Raw genomic sequence first — 24,137 nt, 5'->3', positions numbered from 1 at the left:
TTAAAATTGTTATACAAATTATACAAATAGGAGATGATACAGGAGAAAAAGATTAAAAGGAAATATTTTAAAATTCTAACAGTATTAGAACGGATGGAATATGAGTAATTTTCTATTTTTTCTATGTAATGAGATATTACTTTTATAATTATTACTTTTAATTTTCTCAAAAAAGAAATATGGAAATTACTAGCCAAAGTAACATACTGGGTGTTGTGATGTAACTCCTATGCTCCAAACACATAGAACAATAAGTTAAATAGCACAAAAAATATAGCCAGATTCTGAACAACATAAACATCTTTGTGGGCCAGAAATGAAACACGGACACCAAGTTTTAAATAGGGCTGAAACCACAGCTGGCTTTCGGTCTAGCACTGAAATCTAGTAGTTTTGCTCCTGTCAGGTAAAAGGATTAAAAAGTGCTTAACTGTTTCATGCGAGGCAGGAACCAGAGCCAGAATCACTACATGAAGCCCGGGTTTGGTTAAAATATACGTCTTATTTATGAGAGGCTGAAAAGAGAAAAAAGCTATTCACTACCAGAGACTATAGGTTTCAGCTGATAAAGACACAGCCTCATCAATAGCTACCGAATGAAGCCACTTGCTGAATCAGTAACTGAATGTGTATGTATGATATTTCCAATATCTATTAAACTGGAGCCCCGAAATGTCATTATAAGGCCTAGTTGTGAACTGGGGGCCCAGATGGCCAAGTGGGAGAAACTCTGAAACCATTAAATAGGAGGAGAGAGAAATTAAAAACCTTTTCTACTCAAAAGAAACCTATAACTCAAATTCTAAAATTTATAAAGACATATAATGTTAACATCATAACAAAATCAACCACCAAAAACATTAATTTCTCTGGATGAAATTAATTTTATGGAGCAGTTCAACAAAGACTTTATTTTTAAAAATAAATTATGTTATGTATTTATTTTTGACTAGGTAATAGATGCATGTAGTACAAAATTCAAAGGTACAAAAAGGGTAAACAGTGAAAAGTAAGTCTATCTCCACCTCTTTCACCTAGCCACCCAGTTTCCCTCCCCAGAGGCAACCACTGTTACCCATTTCTTGCTGTCTTTTCTAGATAATTGTTGCATATACAAACATATATATACACACACACACATTCACACATATGTACATTTTTATATAAATGGTAGCATTTACACATGCTATTATTTACCTTGCCTTTTTCACTTAATAACATGTTTAGAGATCATTTGATATTAATACCCATGGGACTACCTTATTATTTTTAACAGCTGCATGGTATTCCAATGATTGGGAGAAACTTTTAAGCCTTTTTAGGATGCTTAGAGAAATAAATTAAGAGATACTTTCCAATTAAAGAGAGCTTAAAGACTGAAACAAATAAAAGAGATTGAACAAGAAAAAGTCAATGTAGTAAAGAACTAGCTAGAACTCTTAGAAATTAAAAATGTCAGGCTGCCCAGAAATAAACCCAAATATTTACAGCCAACTGATCTTCGACAAAGCAAACAAAAACATAAAGTGGGGAAAGGACACCCTTTTCAACAAATGGTGCTGGGATAACTGGCTAGCCACAAGTAGGAGAATGTAACTGGATTCTCATCTCTCACTTTATACAAAAATCAACTCAAGATGGATTAAGGACTTAAACCTAAGACCTGAAACTATAAAAATTCTAGAAGATAACATTGAAAAACCCCTTCTAGACATTGGCTTAGGCAAGGATTTCATGACCAAAACCCCAAAAGCAATTGCAATAAAAATAAAGATAAATAACTGGGACCTAATTAAACTAAAGAGCTTTTGCATGGTGAAAGGAACAGTCGGCAAAGTAAACAGACAAGGGTGGGAGAAAATCTTCACAATCTATACATCTGACAAAGGACTAATATCCAGAATCTACAACAAACTCAAATGAGTAAGAAAAAAAACAATCCCATCAAAAAGTGGGCTAAGGAAATGAATAGACAATTCTTAGAAGAAGAATTCTTCATATGGCCAACAAACATAGGAAAAAATGTTCAACATCACTAATGATCAGGGATATGCAAATCAAAACCACAATGCGATACCACCTTACTCCTGTGAGAATGGCCATAATCAAAGAATCAAAAAACAGTAGATGTTGGTGGGGATGCAGTGATCAGGGAACACTTCTACAATGCTGGTGGGAATGTAAACTAGTACAGCCACTATGGAAAACAGTGGGGAGATTCCTTAAAGAACTAAAAGTATAACTACCATTTGATCCAGCAATTTCACTCCTGGGTATCTACCCAGAGGAAAAGAAGTCATTATTTGAAAAAGTTCCTTATACACACATGTTTATAGCAGCACAAGTCACAATAGCAAAATCATGGAACCAACCCAAATGCCCGTTAATCAATGAGTGGATAAAGAAACTGTGGTATATATATACACGTTGGAATACTACTCAGCCATAAAAAGGAATGAGTTAACAGCATTTGCAATGACCTGGATGAGACTGGAGACTATTATTTTAAGTGAAGTAACTCAGAAATGGAAAACCAAACATCACAGGTTTCCACTGATAAGTGGAACCTAAGCTATGAGGACATAAAGGCATAAGAATGATACAATAGACTTTGGGGACTTGAGGGGAAGAGTGGGGGGTTGGGCAAGTGATAAAAGACAACAAATATGGCGCAGTGTATACTGCTTGGGTGATGGTTGCACCAGGGTCTCACAGATCCCCACTAAAGAACTTACTCATGGCGGGGCGGAGCAAGATGGCCGAATAGGAACAGCTCCAGTCTCCAGCTCCCAGCGCGAGCGACACAGAAGACAGGTGATTTCTGCATTTTCAACTGAGGTACTGGGATCATCTCACTAGGGAGTGCCGGACAATCGGTGCTGGTCAGCTGTTGCAGCCCGACCAGTGAGAGGTGAAGCAGGGTGAGGCATCGCCTCACCTGGGAAGCGCAAGGGGGAAGGGAATCCCTTTTCTTAGCCAGGGGAACTCAGACACACAACACCTGGAAAATTGGGTAACTCCCACCCCAATACTGTGCTTTAAGCAAACAGGCACACCAGGAGATTATATCCCACACCTGGCCAGGAGGGTCCCACGCCCACGGAGCCTTCCTCATTGCTAGCACAGCAGTCTGTGATCTAAATGCAAGGCAGCAGCCAGGCTGGGGGAGGGGCGCCCACCATTGCTGAGGCTTAAGTAGGTAAACAAAGCCCTGGGAAGATTGAACTGGGTGGAGCTCACAGCAGCTCAAGGAGGCCTGCCAGTCTCTGTAGACTCCACCTCTGGGGACAGGGCACAGCTAAACAACAACAACAACAACAAAAAGCAGCAGAAACCTCTGCAGATGCAAACGACTCTGTCTGACAGCTTTGAAGAGAGCAGCGGATCTCCCAACACGGAGGTTGAGATCTGAGAACGGACAGACTGCCTGCTCAAGTGAGTCCCTGACCCCTGAGTAGCCTAACTGGGAGACATCCTCCACTAGGGGCAGACCGACACCCCACACCTTACACAGTGGAGTACACCCCTGAGAGGAAGCTTCCAAAGCAAGAATCAGACAGGTACACTCGCTGTTCAGCAGTATTCTATCTTCTGCAGCCTCTGCTGCTGACACCCAGGCAAACAGGGTCTGGAGTGGACCTCAAGCAATCTCCAACAGACCTACAGCTGAGGGTCCTGACTGTTAGAAGGAAAACTAACAAACAGGAAGGACACCCACACCAAAACCCCATCAGTACGTCACCATCATCAAAGACCAGTGGCAGATAAAACCACAAAGATGGGGAAAAAGCAGGGCAGAAAAGCTGTAAATTCAAAAAATAAGAGCTCATCTCCCCCTCCAAAGGAACGCAGCTCATCGCCAGCAACGAATCAAAGCTGGATGGAGAATGACTTTGACGAGATGAGAGAAGAAGGCTTCAGTCCATCAAACTTCTCAGAGCTAAAGGAGGAATTACGTACCCAGTGCAGAGAAACTAAAAATCTTGAAAAAAGAGTGGAAGAATTGATAACCAGAATAATTAATGCAGAGAAGGCCATAAACGAACTGACAGAGATGAAAACCATGACACAAGAAATACGTGACAAATGCACAAGCTTCAGTAACCAACTCGATCAACTGGAAGAAAGAGTATCAGCGATTGAGGATCAAATGAATGAAATGAAGCGAGAAGAGAAATCTAAAGAAAAAAGAAAAAGAAATGAACAAAGCCTGCAAGAAGTATGGGATTATGTAAAAAGGCCAAATCTACGTCTGATTGGGGTGCCTGAAAGTGAGGGGGAAAATGGAACCCAGTTGGAAAACACTCTTCAGGATATCATCCAGGAGAACTTCCCCAACCTAGTAGGGCAGGCCAACATTCAAATTCAGGAAATACAGAGAACGCCACAGAGATACTCCTCAAGAAGAGCAACTCCAAGACACATAATTGCCAGATTCACCAAAGTTGAAATGAAGGAAAAAATCTCAAGGGCAGCCAGAGAGAAAGGTCGGGTTACCCACAAAGGAAAGCCCATCAGACTAACAGCAGATCTCTCGGCAGAAACTCTACAAGCCAGAAGAGAGTGGGGGCCAATATTCAACATTCTTAAAGAAAAGAATTTTAAACCCAGAATTTCATATCCAGCCAAACTAAGTTTCATAAGTGAAGGAGAAATAAAATCCTTTACAGATAAGCAAATGTTTAGAGATTTTGTCACCACCAGGCCTGCCTTACAAGAGACCCTGAAGGAAGCACTAAACATGGAAAGGAACAACCAGTACCAGCCATTGCAAAAACATGCCAAAATGTAAAGACCATCGAGGCTAGGAAGAAACTGCATCAACTAATGAGCAAAATAACCAGTTAATATTATAATGGCAGGATCAAGTTCACACATAACAATGTTAACCTTAAATGTAAATGGACTAAATGCTCCAATTAAAAGACACAGACAGGCAAACTGGATAAAGCGTCAAACCCATCAGTCTGCTGTATTCAGGAGATCCATCTCACATGCAGAGACATACATAGGCTCAAAATAAAGGGATGGAGGAAGATCTACCAAGCAAATGGAGAAAAAAGAAAGCAGGGGTTGCAATCCTAGTCTCTGATAAAACAGACTTTAAACCATCAAAGATCAGAAGAGACAAAGAAGGCCATTACATAATGGTAAAGGGATCAATTCAACAGGAAGAGCTAACTATCCTAAATATATATGCACCCAATACAGGAGCACCCAGATTCATAAAGCAAGTCCTTAGAGACTTACAAAGAGACTTAGACTCCCATACAATAATAATGGGAGACTTCAACACCCCACTGTCAACATTAGACAGATCAACGAGACAGAAAGTTAACAAGGATATCCAGGAATTGAACTCATCTCTGCAGCAAGCAGACCTAATAGACATCTACAGAACTCTCCACCCCAAATCAAGAGAATATACATTCTTCTCAGCACCACATCACACTTATTCCAAAATTGACCACATAATTGGAAGTAAAGCACTCCTCAGCAACTGTACAAGAACAGAAATTATAACAAACTGTCTCTCAGACCACAGTGCAATCAAACTAGAACTCAGGACTAAGAAACTCAATCAAAACCGCTCAACTACATGGAAACTGAATAACCTGCTCCTGAATGACTACTGGGTACATAACGAAATGAAGGCAGAAATAAAGATGTTCTTTGAAACCAGTGAGAACAAAGATACAACATACCAGAATCTGTGGGACACATTTAAAGCAGTGTGTAGAGGGAAATTTATAGCACTAAATGCCCACAAGAGAAAGCTGGAAAGATCTAAAATTGACACTCTAACATCACAATTAAAAGAACTAGAGAAGCAAGAGCAAACACATTCAAAAGCTAGCAGAAGGCAAGAAATAACTAAGATCAGAGCAGAACTGAAGGAGATAGAGACACAAAAAACCCTCCAAAAAATCAATGAATCCAGGAGTTGGTTTTTTGAAAAGATCAAAATTGATAGACCGCTAGCAAGACTAATAAAGAAGAAAAGAGAGAAGAATCAAATAGACACAATAAAAAATGATAAAGGGGATATCACCACCGACCTCACAGAAATACAAACTACCATCAGAGAATACTATAAACACCTCTACGCAAATAAACTAGAAAATCTAGAAGAAATGGATAATTTCCTGGACACTTACACTCTCCCAAGACTAAACCAGGAAGAAGCTGAATCCCTGAATAGGCCAATAGCAGGCTCTGAAATTGAGGCAATAATTAATAGCCTACCAACCAAAAAAAGTCCAGGACCAGATGGATTCACAGCTGAATTCTACCAGAGGTACAAGGAGGAGCTGGTACCATTCCTTCTGAAACTATTCCAATCAATAGAAAAAGAGGGAATCCTCCCTAACTCGTTTTATGAGGCCAACATCATCCTGATACCAAAGCCTGGCAGAGACACAACAAAAAAGAGAATTTTAGACCAATATCCCTGATGAACATCGATGCAAAAATCCTCAATAAAATACTGGCAAACCGGATCCAGCAGCACATCAAAAAGCTTATCCACCATGATCATGTGGGCTTCACCCCTGGGATGCAAGGCTGGTTCAACATACGCAAATCAATAAACATAATCCAGCATATAAACAGAACCAAAGACAAAAACCACATGATTATCTCAATAGATGCAGAAAAGCCTTCATGCTACAAACGCTCAATAAATTTGGTATTAATGGAACGTATCTCAAAATAATAAGAGCTATTTATGACAAACCCACAGCCAATATCATACTGAATGGGCAAAAACTGGAAAAATTCCCTTTGAAAACTGGCACAAGACAGGGATGCCCTCTCTCACCACTCCTATTCAACATAGTGTTGGAAGTTCTGGCTAGGGCAATCAGGCAAGAGAAAGAAATCAAGGGTATTCAGTTAGGGAAAGAAGAAGTCAAATTGTCCCTGTTTGCAGATGACATGATTGTATATTTAGAAAATCCCATTGTCTCAGCCCAAAATCTCCTTAAGCTGATAAGAAACTTCAGCAAAGTCTCAGGATACAAAATTAATGTGCAAAAATCACAAGCATTCTTATATACCAGTAACAGACAGAGAGCCAAATCAGGAATGAACTTCCATTCACAATTGCTTCAAAGAGAATAAAATACCTAGGAATCCAACTTACAAGGGATGTAAAGGACCTCTTCAAGGAGAACTACAAACCACTGCTCAGTGAAATAAAAGAGGACACAAACAAATGGAAGAACATACCATGCTCATGGATAGGAAGAATCAATATCGTGAAAATGGCCATACTGCCCAAGGTAATTTACAGATTCAGTGCCATCCCCATCAAGCTACCAATGAGTTTCTTCACAGAATTGGAAAAAACTGCTTTAAAGTTCATATGGAACCAAAAAAGAACCCGCATTTCCAAGACAATCCTAAGTCAAAAGAACAAAGCTGGAGGCATCACGCTACCTGACTTCAAACTATACTACAAGGCTACAGTAACCAAAACAGCATGGTACTGGTACCAAAACAGAGATATAGACCAATGGAACAGAACAGAGCCCTCAGAAATAATACCACACATCTACAGCCATCTGATCTTTGATAAACCTCAGAAAAACAAGAAATGGGGAAAGGATTCCCTATTTAATAAATGGTGCTGGGAAAATTGGCTAGCCATAAGTAGAAAGCTGAAACTGGATCCTTTCCTTACTCCTTATATGAAAATTAATTCAAGATGGATTAGAGACTTAAATGTTACACCTAATACCATAAAAACCCTAGAAGAAAACCTAGGTAATACCATTCAGGATATAGGCATGGGCAAAGACTTCATGTCTAAAACACCAAAAGGAATGGCAACAAAAGCCAAAATTGACAAATGGGATCTAATTAAACTAAAGAGCTTCTGCACAGCAAAAGAAACTACCATCAGAGTGAACAGGCAACCTACAGAATGGGAGAAAATTTTTGCAATCTACTCATCAGACAAAGGGCTAATATCCAGAACCTACAAAGAACTCAAATTTGCAAGAAAAAAACAAACAACCCCATCAAAAAGTGGGCAAAGGATATGAACAGACATTTCTCAAAAGAAGACATTCATACAGCCAACAGACACATGAAAAAATGCTCATCATCACTGGTCATCAGAGAAATGCAAATCAAAACCACAATGAGATACTATCTCACACCAGTTAGAATGGCAATCATTAAAAAGTCAGGAAACAACAGGTGCTGGAGAGGATGTGGAGAAATAGGAACACTTTTACACTGTTGGTGGGATTGTAAAGTAGTTCAACCATTGTGGAAGACAGTGTGGCGATTCCTCAAGGATCTAGAACTAGAAGAACCGTATGACCCAGCCATCCCATTACTGGGTATATACCCAAAGGATTATACATCATGCTGCTATAAAGACACATGCACACGTATGTTTATTGCGGCACTATTCACAATAGCAAAGACTTGGAATCAACCCAAATGTCCATCAGTGACAGACTGGATTAAGAAAATGTGGCACATATACACCATGGAATACTATGCAGCCATAAAAAAGGATGAGTTTGTGTCCTTTGTAGGGACATGGATGCAGCTGGAAACCATCATTCTCAGCAAACTATCGCAAGAACAGAAAACCAAACACCGCATGTTCTCACTCATAGGTGGGAACTGAACAATGAGATCACTTGGACTCAGGAAGGGGAACATCACACACTGGGGCCTATCACGGGGATGGGGGAGGGGGGAGGGATTGTACTGGGAGTTATACCTGATGTAAATGACGAGTTGATGGGTGCTGACAAGTTGATGGGTGCAGCACGCCAACATGGCACAAGTATACATATGTAACAAACCTGCACGTTATGCACATGTACCCTAGAACTTAAAGTATAATAATTAAAAAAAAAAAAAAGAACTTACTCATGTAACGAAACACCACCTGTATTCCAATAACTTATGGAAAAATAAAATTTAAAAAAAATAAAAAATTCAAGCTGGGCTTGGTGTCTTGCACCTGTAATCCCAGCAGCTTGAGAGACTGAGGCAGGAGGATCACTTAAGCCCAGGAGTTCAAGGCTGCAGTGAGCTATGATTGCACCACTGCTGTCAGCCTAGGTGAGACAGAGCAAGACTCTTATCTTTATAAAAAGAAAGAAAAAGAAATTATGTAGCTGGTATATAAAAAACTCAATAGATGGGATGAACTTTACCTTTTACACCACTGATAAATTAATTAATGAGTTAGAATATAGCACTAAAAATTCACACAGAACACATAAAAAAAGTTAGAATATGAAAAAGTAGTTGAAAGACAGGATTAATTGAGAGATTACAGTGTATATAGAGTTATCGAAAAATATTGGTAGAAAACTAATTTTTGAAGATAACAATGGCTGAGAATTTTTAGCACTGAAGGGCCTGAGACATCAAATCAAAAGCGAACTTTATAGTGTAAGCAGTTTAAATAAACATAAATCCAATCTAGACAGGTTGTGGTGAAACTCTAGAATACCAAAAATTAAGAGAAAATCTTAGAAGCCACCAAAGTTAGAAGCCAGATTACCCACAGAAGTAAAATAGTTACAGAAACAGGTTTCTCATTAGCAATAGTTGATATCAGGAGGAAATGGAGTAATATTAATATCTTCAGTATGAAGGCAAAATAATGTTCAATACCATGTTATGTCCAGGGAAACTGTTAATCCAGACTAAAGAATTTTTATTAGGTAAAATGTTAACTGTTATTAACATAAAGAAAAGAATTTATGAGGTTTTTTTTTTGGGGGGGTACATGTAAAACAAAATAAAAACTAAAACTCTAGATTAGCACTATCCAATAAAAATGTAATGCTAGTCACATATGTAATTTTTAATTTTATGGTAGTCACATTAGAAAAGAAAAAAGAGGTGAAATTAATTTTTAATAATTTATTTAACCCAGTATGTCCAAAATACTATCATTTCAACATGTAATCAATATAAAAATTATTGAGCTATTTTACTTTCACTTTTTTCATGCTAAGTCTTCAAAATCCAAAATCCAGTTTGTATTTTATACTTACAGCACATTTTTCTTTCTTTCTTTTTTTTTTTTTTTTGAGACAGAGTCTCGCTATGTTGCCCAGGCTAGAGTGCAGTGGCATGATCTCGACTCACTGCAACCTCTGTCTCCTGCACTGAAGCAATTCTCATGTCTCAGCCTCCCGGGTAGCTGGGATTACAGGCATGTGCCACCACACTCAGCTGATTTTTGTATTTTTAGTAGAGAGGGGGTTTCACCACGTTGGCCAGGCTGGTCTCGAATTCCTGACCTCAAATGATACACTTGCCTCAGCCTCCCGAGTAGCTGGGATTACAGGCATGTGCCACCACACTCAGCTAATTTTCATATTTTTAGTAGAGATGGGGTTTTTCCATGTTGACCAGGCTGGTGTTGAACTCATGACCTCAAATGATCCACCTGCCTCAGCCTCCCAAAGTGCTGGGATTATAGGCGTCAGGCACCGCACCCAGTCATTAGAGCACATCTTAATTCAGACTGCTTGCCTATCAAGGACTCAAAAGCAGATGCAGGTAATGGCTACATTACCAAATTGGACAGTGTGGTTCTAGACAGTAACTACAAATAGGTTGTATGCATAGGAGAGTTTTGTTAAGTGGAAAGGTATAATATGTTAAGGCCCTCTTCATGTTCGAGAGGAAGATAAAAATAGTAAGTAATTCAGACTCTTCTAGAAAACTGTATAATTAAATATATGCGATGAAAAAACTGAAAAGATTTAACTAAAATAATGGAAATACAAACCATTATCGCTCTCAAAGCTGCAGAAGGGCAAAAGAGAATACTGGAAACTTAAATCAGTTCAGTAAAAGACAGGAGAGTTTAAAAAAGTAAAAAAAAATTAACTAAAGAAAAGGGATGATAAATAGAATACAGAAAACGAGAAGTAGAAAAAGTTTCAAATATATGAGTAATTCAAAGTAATATAAATAGATTAATTTTCTTTATTGAGTCAACAATTTGAATAAAAAACTAAATGATTTATCTGTTGATGTGTCAATAGATGTTTAGCAATACCAAAAATAAAACCACTGAGAAATGGGAAAAGAAAACAGAGAAATTGTCAATATCAGACAGATGAAAGACCAAGGCCTTTAATAAAGATAAAATGAAACAGTACACATTAATAAAAGGAAAAGTCTACCAAGAAGATAAAATAATTATGAACTTGAATGCATCTTAAATATAGCCTTAAAATACCCAAAGCAAAAATATAATTATAAAGAATTAGAAGTCTACAATTATAGTGAGATATTTTAATACAGTTCTGTCCAAAACTGATAAATCAAGCAGATAAAAATTAGACAGTAGAAGATTTAAAAATATCCTGAACAAATGGCTGTTATTAAAAAGTCAAAAAAAAAAACAAAAAACAAACACACACACACACAGATGTTGGCGAGCTTATGGAGAAAAAGGAACACTTATACACCATTGGTGAGAGTGTAAATTAGTTCAACCATTGTGGAAAATAGTGTGTTGGTTCCTCAAAGACCTAAAAACAACTACCATTCGACCCAGCAGTCCCATTACTGGGTATATACCCAAAGGAATAAAGACACATGCATGCATATGTTCATTGCAGCACTATTCATAATAGCAAAGACATGGAATCCACCTAAATGCCCATCAATGGCAAACTGAATAAAGAAAATGTGGTACATATACACCATGGAATACTAAGCAGCTGTAAAAAAGAATGAGATAATGTCCTTTGCAGGAACATGGGTAAAGCTGGAGGCCATTATCTTTAGCAAACTAATGCAGGAACAGACAACCAAATACTGCATGTTCTTACTTAGAAGTAGGAGGTAGATGATGAGAAAACATGGACACATAGAGGGGAACAACAGACACTGGGGCCTTCCAGAGAGTGGAGGGTGGGAGGAGGGAGAGGATCAGGTAAAATAACTAGAGTACTATAGGCTTAATACCTGAGTGACAAAATAATCTGTACAGCAAACCTCTATGACACAAGTTTAGCTATATAACAAACCTACACATGTACCCCTGAACTTAAAAATTTTAAAAAGTGGCTGGGCACAGTGGCTCATGCCTATAATCCTAGCACTTTGGGAGGCAGAGGCAGGTGGATCACCTGAAGTCAGGAGTTTGAGACCAGCCTGGCCAACATAGTGAAACCCCATGTCTACAAAAATACAAAAAAAAAAAAAAAAAAAAAAGCCGGACTTGGTGGTGAGTGCCTATAGTCCCAGCTACCCGGAAGCTGAGGCAGGAAAATCGCTGGAACCCAGAAGGTGGTGGCTATAGTGAGCTGAGATCGTGTCACTGCACACCAGCCTGAGTGACAGAGCAAGACTTCGTCTTAAAAAAAAGAGAAAGAAAAAAGTTTTAAAAAGTGGAATATTTCTTAAAAAAAAAAAAAGGCAATATGAACAGAGTTAATGCATAGCTGAACAAATGAGAAAAGGTATTTCAATGTTAAAAGCTGACAAGAGACTAATACCCAGAATATACAAGGGATTCCTGCAAATAAAAGTCAGGAGGGCAACCCCAGTAGAAAAATGGGCAAAGGATATGGACGAACAATTGATAAAAAGGAAACCCCTACAGCTATTATGCATGTAAAGAGAAGCTTAAAGTTATTAGTAATCACACAAATGAGAATTAGAACAAAATGCCACTTTACATCTACTGGACTGCAAAAATTTAAAAGCTGGATAAGCCAAATGTTGGCATGGATGGGTTCTGTATCATGATGGCTGATGGGGTGTGGATGCTATCGCCTTTCTGGAAGGATCTGGGGCTACTAACGCTATGACCCAGCAGTTATGCTACTGAATATACAGTCCAGAGACACTCTCACAGGATCCACAAGAGCCCACAGGTTTGAGGTTGTTTGGTGTGGTGTATGTATGTGGGAGAGCACTGGAGCCAGCTGAGTGTCCACCATCAATGAGAGAATGCACAGGTGAAATGTGGCACATGATGCCAGGCAACGGGAACCCAGATTAGATATGCCTGTGCCACATGTATGAGATTTCAGAACCTAGTAGTTTTTTAGAGAGAAGAAATAGTAAGAAGCAGAATATGTAATACACTGTCATTATCATTTATGCAAATAAAACATACACCCAAATACCACAATACCTTTTCTTTTTGTAGAGACAGGGTCTTGCTATGTTGCCCAGGCTGGCCTGACACTGCTGACCTCAAGTGATCCTCCCACCTCAGACTCCCTAAGTGCTGGAATTACAGGCATGAGCCACTGTGCCTGGCCCTCCTCTGAATATCTAACCACAATCCAGCACTCATGCATGTGTGGGACCCAAATTCACACTACTGTATAGTTCAAAATCTCCAGCCAACAATTTTCAATTGGATTCAGGTTGGAAGTGCTGTCATGTACCTGTAAAAGCAAATGTAAGTCTGCCAGGTACAGTAGCACACACCTGTAGTCCCAGATACTTGGGAGGCCAAGGCTCAGCCCAGGAGTTCATGGCCAGCCTGAGCAAAATAGCAAGGCCCCCTCTCAGAAAAAAAGAAAAAAAAAAAAAAGGAAACCAAACAAATTCAAATCTTCTCTGGAGGCAAAAAGTCAGTATCATAAAGAAGTTGATTCTCCCCAAATTATTCTATAAATTCAGTGTAGTTTTAGTTAAAATACCAACAGAGTTTTTCATAAAATTTGATTTTAGCCAGGCATGGTGGCTCACGCCTGTAATCCCAGCACTTTGGGAGGCCAAGGCGGGCGGATCACGAGGTCAGGAGATCGAGACCATCCTGGCTAACATGGTGAAACCCCATCTGTATTAAAAATACAAAAAATTAGTCGGGCGTGGTGGTTGCGCCTGTGGTCCCAGCTACTCCGGAGGCTGAGGCAGGAGAATGGTGTGAACCCAGGAGGCGGAGCTTGCAGTGAGCCGAGATCGCGCCACTGCACTCCAGCCTGGGCGACAGAGCGAGACTCCGTCTCAAAAAAAAAAAAAAAAAAAAAAAAAAAACTGATTTAAAAACTTATATAGAACAGCAAGAGCCAGGCATGGTGGTGCATGCCTATAGTATGTAGTCTTAAAACAGGAGTAGATTAAGTGATAGTGGAGTATCCCAGAAACAGACCTATGTATCTATAAAAATGTTGTATATGATAGCAGGGGCATTATGAATCAGTGTGGGGGGGGAAATGGAAAAGAGAGGTTTGGCTATATATATGAAAAAATAGAATAAAATTAGATCTCTACTTCACACCATAAGTGAAAATAACTTCCAGTTATATTAAAGATCTAATTATAAAACCAAACCTTTAAAGTTTTAGGAGAAAGTATAGATTATACTTGTGATCTAAGTGTAAGAAAAGATGTTTTTTAGATACAAAAAGCATAAATCATTAAGGATTGATCAGTTCAACTGCATAAAAATTTTAAACTTCATTGTAACCAAATGCATCATAACAATGTGAGAAGATAGGCTATAATTGGTGGGAGAAGGTACTTTCAATGTACATAACCAGAAAAGTATTAGTATATAAGATAATAATATTTATTATATTTTAGCAAAAGCGGCAGAGAATCACGTAAGATAAACTACAATGAACAGGCCGGGCACGGTGGTTCACGCCTGTAATCCCAGCACTTTGGGAGGCCAAGGTGGGCGGTTCACCTGAGGTTGGGAGTTCGAGATCAGCCTGACCAACATGGAGAAACCCCGTCTCTACTAAAAATACAAAAATTAGCCAGGCATGGTGGCGCATGCCTGTAGTCCCAGCTACTCAGGAGGCTGAGACAGGAGAATTGCTTGAACCCGGGAGGCGGAGGTTACAGTGAGCCGAGGCAGCGCCATTGCACTGCACCCTAGGCAACAAGAGCAAAACTCCATCTCAAAAAAAACAAAAAGTAAAAAACTATAATGAACAATAACTACAGAAAGATGTTCAAGCTTATTTATTATGGATGTGCAAATAAAAATAACAATAAATACCAAGAATTGGCAGAAAAATACTTGGTATTTCTCTTGGCAGCAAAATGTTGAGAAATAGGCACTCTTAGATATTACTGATGAAGTATAAATTTGTAACATTATTTTGAAGGGCAGTTTAGCCATATATGGTAAAGTTGAAGATTAATGTTTTTTTAAATAATTAATGCAGGCTGGGCATGGTGGCTCATACCTATAATCCGAGCATTTTGGGAGGCTGAGGTGGGAGAATCACTGGAGGGCAGGAGTTCAAGACCAGCCTGGGCAACATAGTGAGACTCCGTCTCTACAAAAAATTTTAAAATTAGCCAGGTGTGGTTGCATGTGCCTATAGTCCCAACTACTTGGAAAGCTTAGGAGGATTGCTTCAGCCCAGGAGTTCGAGGTTTTAGGGAGCCATGATTGCACCACTGCATTCCAGTCTGGGTGACAGAGCAAGACCCTGTCTCTTAAAAAAAGAATAAAGAAGAAGAAGAAAGAAATTAATGCAAATGTGGACATGGAGGTATATAAAGAAGATTCATTATAGCATTGTTTGTGATAGAAGTTGGAAACAACTGGAATGTCTATCAAGAGGAAATTAATAGATAAATTCTGGTGTATTTATACAATGAAATACTATACATCAGTTAAGATAAATTAACTAAAAGCATCAGCATCTGCTACACATCTCAGAAATTTAAAGTTGAAGTAGAAAAGAAAAAAATGTAGAATGAGCTTTATAGTGTGATACCATTTACATAAAATTTGAAAACATTACAAACATAAGCTTGGTGAGGGCATGTATTTGTTCTGTGCTCTATTCCAGCATCTAGAATTGTGCCTAGCATATGGTGGGTGCTTATTCAACATTTACAGAGAAAAAACTGAATGCAAAACAATACTATAAAGTGTTTGTGGTTATATACATATGAATTCATGGTATTAAAAATTTATATAGAATAACAACAAATTTTGGATAGTGGTTCCCCCTGGGGAGGAAGAGAAGGGAAGGGATTGGGGAAGGATACACAAGGCACTTCAACTGTGTTTGTAATGTTCAAAAATATGTGAAAGATAAAATGTTAAAATTGATAAAGCTGAGTGGTATCCCAGATGTTTGTTACATTTTTCATAGTTTTCTCTATGTTGCTAATATTTTATAATTTAAAAATTTCTTAGAAAGATAAGACTTGTGCAAAGTTGTTTGCCTTTACTCAAAATGACCTTTGACTAATCCGCTATTAGAATGTATTCTTTATCAATGTTAGCCTTCATTTGCTGCTGCCAGTGTGCCTGCCATAGCAACTCATACCTACAAATTTGAATCTGCTTCTTCTGATCTGTTGATTAGAGAAATCGATTTTGAAGCTCGTTTAGAAGTATACATAACTTAAGAGTTTTGGCTGGGTGCAGTGGCTCACGCCTATAATCCCAGCATTTTGGGAGGTCGAGGTGGGCAGATTGCCTGAGGTCAGCAGTTCCAGACCAGCCTGGCTAACATGGTGAAACCCGGTCTCTACTAAAAATACAAAAATTAGCCGGGCGTGGTGGCACATGCCTGTAGTCCCAGCTACTCGGGAGGCAGGAAACTTGCTTGAACCCAGGAGGCAGATGTTGCAGTGAGCCGAGATTGCGACACTGCACTCCAGCCTGGGCAATAGAGCCAGACTCTGTCTCAGGAAAAAAAAAAAAAAAAGAGTTTTGAGTGAGAATCTGAAGAGTCTTTGGTGCATGAGCTTAAGTGTGCATTATTTGTTTGTTTATTTATTTATTTATTTATTTATTTATTTTTGAGACGGAGTCTGGCTCAGTCGCTCAGGCTGGAGTGCAGTGGCGCGATCTCGGCTCACTGCAATCTCCACCTCCCGGGTTCATGCCATTCTCCTGCGTCAGCCTCCGGAGTAGCTGGGACTACAAGTGCCCGCCACCACACCCAGCTAATTTTTTGTATTTTTAGTAGAGACGGGGTTTCACCATGTTAGCCAGGATGGTCTCGATCTCCTGAGCTCGTGATCCGCCCTCCTTGGCCTTCCAAAGTGCTGGGATTACAGGCGTGAGCCACCGTGCCCAGCCTGCATTATTTATTAATAATACTAACTTCTATTGTTTGAATGCTTTCTATGTGCCAAACCTTCTGTGAGGCACTTTTTATATATTACTTAATCCTTACAGTATCCCTCTGTGAGACACATATTGTAGCTATTTAAGGAATAAAGAAACTATAACTCAAATAAAGAGATTTGCCCAAGTTCTTAGATGTAGTAAGTGGTAGAGCTGGAATTCATACTCAGTTCCATTAGATCACCTCACTGTATTGTTCAGAGATATGGGCATGCATTTTCTGGTTTGGTTCTACTCATTTTGTACATACTTGGTAATATCTTCTAGTTCATTTCTTAGTTTTGTAGTTTGCTTATTATCTTGTAAAATAAAAAAATAAAAACATTGATAGTTATGGAGAATATTTTCTGTTCATATTTTGGGAAAGTAGTGGGAAAAGTCTGTAATTTAAATACTTACACCATTATACAGGCTTACTTCTCATTCCTGAGGGATCTGTATGTGGATTCAGAGCTCATTTAATAATCATTAGCCTGGTCTGGTGGTGGGCGCCTGTAATCCCAGCTACTCAGGAGCCTGATGCAGATAATTGCTTGAACCCGGGAGGCGGAGGTTGCAGTGACCCGACATCATGCCGCTGCACTCCAGCCTGGGTGACAGAGCGAGACTCCATCTCAAAAAAAAGATATAGGTCCCCCCCACATTATGAAGTTGCAGGGAGAAGCCCCGAGGTTATCATAAGAATATTTATTTAGTGATATTACATTTAAAAAAATTAGTACCCATTTAGCTGGGCATGGTGGCGGGCACCTGTAATCTCAGCTACTGGGGAGGCTGAGGAAGGAGAATCACTTGAACCCGGGAGGTGGAGATTGCAGTGAGCCGAGATCGTGCCATTGCACTCCAGCTTGGGCAACAAGAGCAAAACTCCATATGAAAAAAAATAATAATAATTAGTACCCATTTAGGCTGGGCACGGTAGCTCACGTCTGCAATCCCAGCACTTTGGGAGGCCAAGGTGGGCAGATCACCTAAAGTCAGGAGTTCGAGACCATCCTGGCCAACATGTTGAAAGCCCATCTCTACTAAAAATACAAAAATTAGCAGGGCGTGGTGGCAGACACCTGTAATCCCAGCTACTCGGGAGGCTGAGGCAGGAAAATCGCTTGAACCCAGGAGGTGGAGGCTGCAGTGAGCCGAGATCACGCCATTGCACGCCAGCCTGGGTAACAAGAGCGAGACTCCGTCTCAAAAAAAAAAAAAAATTAATACCCATTTAAATATATCCCAGGATCTATTTCTCCCTCCCACTGTCTTTGTTGGTTTGCTGCTTATTGTTAAATGTCAAACTATATCATGCAAATGTAGTGCTGCATCAGTGGGAACATGAAATTTCTTATCTTACAAAGGATATAGAATTTTGCAAAACCCTGAAAATTATGTTAGAGAACTGGTCAAGTAATATAAAATCACTGGCAGATAATGATATCATAGAGTTAGAGTAGTGATCAATTAGATAAAAGAAAATGACATCAATTATGACATGATAGAGACCTCAAAGCATTATGTGAATATCTCACAGGACTAAGGAAAAAGGCTCTTGGCAAAATTGATGAGGCCCTTGAATGTTTATATAGAAATGACTCTCTGTTTTGGGTTTTGTTTTGTTTTGTTTTGTTTTGAGACAGGGTCTTGCTCTGTTACCCAGGCTAGGCTGGTGTGCAGTGGCACGATCATGGCTCAGTGCAACTTCCGCCTCCGGGGCTCAAGCAGTTCTCCTGCCTCAGCCTCTCAATAGCTGGGACTACAGGCTTGGCTAATCTTTTGTAGAGACAGGGTTTCTCTATGCTGCCGGGGCTGGTCTTGAACTCCTGACCTCAAGCAATCCACCTGGCTCACCCTCCCAGTGTTGGGACTACAGGCGTGAGCTGAAATGACCCTCTTTTTGATTATACTACAAATTCAAATATGAAGTAAAGATGTCATATTTTGCTATCATAATTTCATTGGGGAGATTATGTAAAAAATGCCAAACATTTAATTTATTCTTGTTCTGAGAATTTGCATATGCAGATGCTCTTCAACTTCTGATGGGATTATCTCCCAATAAACCCATTGTAAGTTGAAAATATTGGAAGTCAAAATGCATTTAATACCCAGATAAACATCATAAAGTCAAAAAATTGTTAGTTGAACAATTATAAGTCGGGGATCATCTGTAGTTAAATAAACAGGAAAATGTTTATTTTCATGAGTTTTTGTTTAATTTTTTTTAAGATATAGACTCAACAACACTTTCATTTATACAATGAAATGTTGGTACGTGTTTTAATATAATTCACTTTCAGTTTCTTTTATCCTTTACCATATCCTCTGACAATGAAGACCTTGAATTTGTCCAGATATCATCTTACCCATAGCTGTTACAGTCATGTATGTTGGGGTTTGATGGGGACATTTGGAGTTCTGTGATTCAGAGACATAGATTTCAGTGTGTTTGAAGGGTTGTCTCCTATTTATTGGGGTCTGTGGAGTTATAAATATTTTACAATTATTAACTTATTAAGCTAGACTAAGTTTTATTTTGAGAGGACGAGGCCCACATATCCAAGGATTTGTCTAACGCTACATTCTCTGCATCTGTTGATTTTGGGATAAAAATTGTTCTGGGTGCTTTAATTTATTTCCTAGTGTACATTCTTAATATTCTACATTTCTTTTTCTCTTTATCAGTGATTTTCCAATACCAAAGTTTTTTTTTGTTTGCTTTGCTGCCCAGGCTGGAGTGCAGTGGCACCATCTCGGCTCACTGCAGCCTCCGCCCCGCCAGCTCAAGTGATTCTCCTGCGTCAGCCTCCCGAGTAGCTGATATTACAGGCATGCATCATCACACCTGGCTAGTTTTTGTATTTTTAGTAGAGACGGGTTACATCATGTTGCCCAGTCTAGTCTCAAACTTGAGCTCAGGAGATCCACTCTTGTTGGCCTCCCAAAGTGCTGGAATTACAGGCGTGAGCCACTGTGCCCAGCCATCTTTTTTTAAATTTATATTTTACTAAACAGCAACTTCCAATATCAAAGTTTTTAACAAGTAATATTTTGAGGTGAAAATGAGCCAATTAAAGTCAAAGTATTAAATTTCTCATTAAACTTATTCATTTCAAAATTATTTGCTTTTATTCCAACTTTATATTTTTCTATACTTTTGGTATTAAAATATCCTTTCATGCAACAATTATCGTTTTTTAAATGACCTTATTAACAAAAATTAAAAAGCTAATCCCCCTTTTTATTTTTTATGAAAGTCCAACAGTCTGGAAATCTAGCCAGTTCAGAGACCTTTCTGAAACTCTCATTCTAATAATCTCTCTTCCTTAAGACTCTCAGACCACTGTGGCCTGCAGCAATATAACCCCATTGGGGTTTTAAATCCATCAGTGCATTAAGTATTTTCTGTAGACTGAATAAAATATCTTTGTTATTTTTAAAAAACTTTTCAAAAGTATGAATATGCTCAATTTATTTTAAAACTTTAACTTTCCAGTAGTCTTTTAGAAAATATTTTTTGCATGTATTTTTCTCAATCATGTAATTTTTTTTTTTTTTTTTTTTTTTTTTTTTTTTTTTTTTTTTGAGACAGGGTTTCACTCATGTCGCCCAGGCTGGAGTGCAGTGGTGCTATCTCGACTCACTGCAACCTCTGCCTCCCTGGCTCAAGCGATTCTCTTGCCTCAGCCTCCTGAGCAGATGGGACTATAGGCACGTGCCACCACACCTGGCTAATTTTTGTATTTTTCGTAGAGACGAGTTCTCACCATGTTGCTCAGGCTGGTCTCAAAACTCTTGAATTCAAGTGATCAGCTGGCCTTGGCCTCCCAAAGTGCTGGGATTATGGGTGTGAGCCACTGTGCCCAGTCTCAGTCACGTAATTTCTGTCAAGTATGGAAGTCATTTAACTAGTTTTACTTTAGAAAGCATCATCAGGGCTGGGCACAGTGGCTCACACCTGTAATCCTAGCACTTTGGGAGGTCGAAGGGGCAGATCAGTTGAGGTCAAGAGTTCAAAACCAGCTTGGCCAACATGTTGAAACCCTGTCTCTACTAAAAATGTAAAGAAAATTAGCAGGAACCGGGCGTGGTGGCTCACTCCTGTAATCCCAGCACTTCGGGAGGCTGAGGCAGGCAGATCATTTGATGCCAGGAGTTTGAGACCAGCCTGGCCAAAATGGTGAAACCCCGTCTCTACTGAAAATACAAAAATTAGCTGGGCGTGATGGCGGGTGCCTGTAATCTCAGCTACTCGGGAGGCTGAAGCAGAAGAATGGCATGAACCCGGAAGGTGGAGGTTGCAGTGAGCCCAGATCGCGCCACCGCACTCCAGCCTGGGAGACAAGAGTGAGACTCCGCCCCCCAAAAAAGGATTACCTGGGTGTGGTGGCGGGTGCCTGTAATCTCAGCTACTCAGGAGGCTCAAGCAGGAGAATCGCTGGAACCCACGAGCCGGAGGTTGCAGTGAGCTGAGATCACGCCATTGCACTCCAGCCTGGGCAACAGCAGCTAAACTCAGTCTCAAAACAACAACAACAACAACAACAACAACAACAACAACAACACATTATCAGTAAAGGTAAACCTATAAAGGAAAAATGGACTTGACAATATAAGAATTAAAATTTTGATTAGCTGGGCATGGTGGCGTGTGCCCATAGTCCCAGCTACTCAGGAGACTGAGACAAGGAGGGTTGCTTGAGCCTGGGAGGTCAAGGCTGCGGTGAGCCATAATCATCACTGCACTCCAGCCTGGGCAACAGAGCAAGACCTTGTCTCAAGAAAAAAAAATTAAAATTTTGATATGGTAAGAAAATATAAACCATATAAAAGAAATATGTAGGCTGGGCGCGGTGGCTCACGCCTGTAATCCCAGCACTTTGGGAGGCCGAGGCGGGCGGATCACAAGGTCAGGAGATCGAGACCACAATGAAACCCCATCTCTACTAAAAATACAAAAAATTAGCCGGGCACGGTGGCGGACGCCTGTAGTCCCACCTACTCAGGAGGCTGAGGCAGGAGAATGGCGTGAACCCGGGAGGTGGAGCTTGCAGTGAGCCGAGATCGTGCCACTGCACTCCAACCTGGGGGACAGAGGGAGACTCCGTCTCAAAAAAAAAAAAAAAAAGAAATATGTGGAAAATATATACAATGCATAGTATTTGAAAAACTGATATATTATCTTTAAAGATTTTTTTTACAACACAGTAATTAATACTGCAGTTGTAAAATCAGCAAGGAACATGAACAGCAAAGAAATATATCTTTCTAATAAATGTGAAAAAGTTTCAACTTTACTAAAAATAAAAGTTTCAACTTAAAACAAGTGATATTTTTTCCTAGCACTTAGGAGAAAGTTTTTTTAAAGACCTATGTGGCAAGGATTTGGGAAAATGGACACTCTCCTAACTGCTGATGGATCTCTATATTGGTATGTTTTTCTGGAGGACAATTTGGCTATATTAAAAAAACTTACATTAAAAAAAATCCCATTTTACTTAGCAATATGTTTTTCTGGGAATATACTTAGAGAAATAAATAGGGATGTGATTAATATTTGGCTGTAAGTATGCTCATCTTAGTGTTTTTTAGTAGTAAAAAATTGTAAGCAATCCAAACATCCAAAAATTGCATATTCATTTTAAAAAGAAGCCGGGCACGGTGGCTCATGCCTGTAATCCCAGCACTTTGGGAGGCTGAGGCAGGCAGATCACCTGAGGTCAGGCAGATCACCTGAGGTCAGGAATTCGTGACCAGCCTGGCCAACCTGACGAAACCCGTCTCTACTAAAAATACAAAAATTAACGGGGCGTCGTGGCAGGTTCCTGTAATCCCAGCTACTCTGGAAGCTGAGGCATGAGAATCACTTGAATCCAGGAGGTAGAGGTTGCAGTGAGCACCTGGGGGATAGAGCGTGACTCTGTCTCCAAAAAAAAAAATTTTTTTAAAGAAAAAAGATTTCGGTTTCTTCATACAGTGAACACTATTCAGCCATTAAAAATGATTTTGTCAATAAATCTTTAATAACATGGCAATATGTTTTTGAGATAATATTAGGTTTAAAACATAGAAATTAAGCTAAACATCAATAAAGTGGTTATTTTTGGTGATGGATTTTTTTTCATTAAAAATATTTTCAATAGAAATGTTTTTTGTTATTGTTATTTTTAAAATAAGAGATGGGGTTTCGTCATGTTGCCCAGGCTGGTCTCAAACTCCTGAGCTCAAGCGATCCATCCATCTTGGCCTTCCAAAGTGGAATTATAGGCATGAGCAACCACGCCTGGCCAAGAAATGTATTTTTATAATTAAAAAATAGTTACTGGGAATCACCATAGAATAAATCCATAATGTAATCCCTAGTCATCTCTACTTTCCCATACACAGCATTCCTAACACCGCTTCTCAGAGGGCACCATCCGCTCACATGCCTGTGTACCTTTGCTTACCCCCGGCCACTTAGGTAGTTCCTGCTCGTCTTTTATTCAGTTCAAATGATAACATCATGAAGTCCTTCCCAACCACCCTCTTTGCTTATTCCACACAATTATTTTGTGTAATTATGTAGTTACATTGTCTTTTCTGCTAGGCAGTGAACTCCTCTTTTGTTTATTTTATAAGTATTTGTTGAGTGCGTATGTGTCTGGCACTATGTGTATTGTATACTGCAGATCTAACCATGACCCGAGGCAGACAGGTTCCTTCTGCCTTCAAGGAGTTTATAGTAAAGTTGTTCCTTACAGTATAATTTTTTTTTTTTTGAGACGGAGTCTCACTGTGTCTCCCAGGCTGGAGTGCAGTGGCGGGATCTCGGCTCACTGCAAGCTCCGCCTCCCGGATTCACGCCATTCTCCCGCCTCAGCCTCCGAGTAGCTGGGACTACAGGCGCCCGCTACCACACCCGGCTAGTTTTTTCTATTTTTAGTAGAGACGGGGTTTCACCATGTTAGCCAGGATGATCTCGATCTCCTGACCTCGTGATCCACCCGCCTCGGTCTCCCAAAGTGCTGGGATTACAGGCTTGAGCCACCGCGCCCGGCCTTTTTTTTTTTTTTGAGACGGAGTCTCGCCCTGT

The 24,137-nt window shown here is 39.6% G+C and overlaps 1 protein-coding gene across 2 annotated transcripts in view; it reads left to right on the top strand.

Moving 5' to 3' along the window:
• The window catches only part of DCAF10 (DDB1 and CUL4 associated factor 10), a 65,822-nt gene that overhangs the window by 19,353 nt on the left and 22,332 nt on the right, over positions 1 to 24,137 (top strand). The gene's annotated exons all lie outside the window — the stretch shown is intronic.

Source organism: Macaca mulatta, chromosome 15, assembly GCF_049350105.2.
Source record: "Macaca mulatta isolate MMU2019108-1 chromosome 15, T2T-MMU8v2.0, whole genome shotgun sequence".
Lineage (NCBI taxonomy): Eukaryota > Metazoa > Chordata > Mammalia > Primates > Cercopithecidae > Macaca > Macaca mulatta.
Note: the sequence above shows the minus strand (reverse complement) of the source record. Positions and strands in the feature narration are given on the sequence as shown.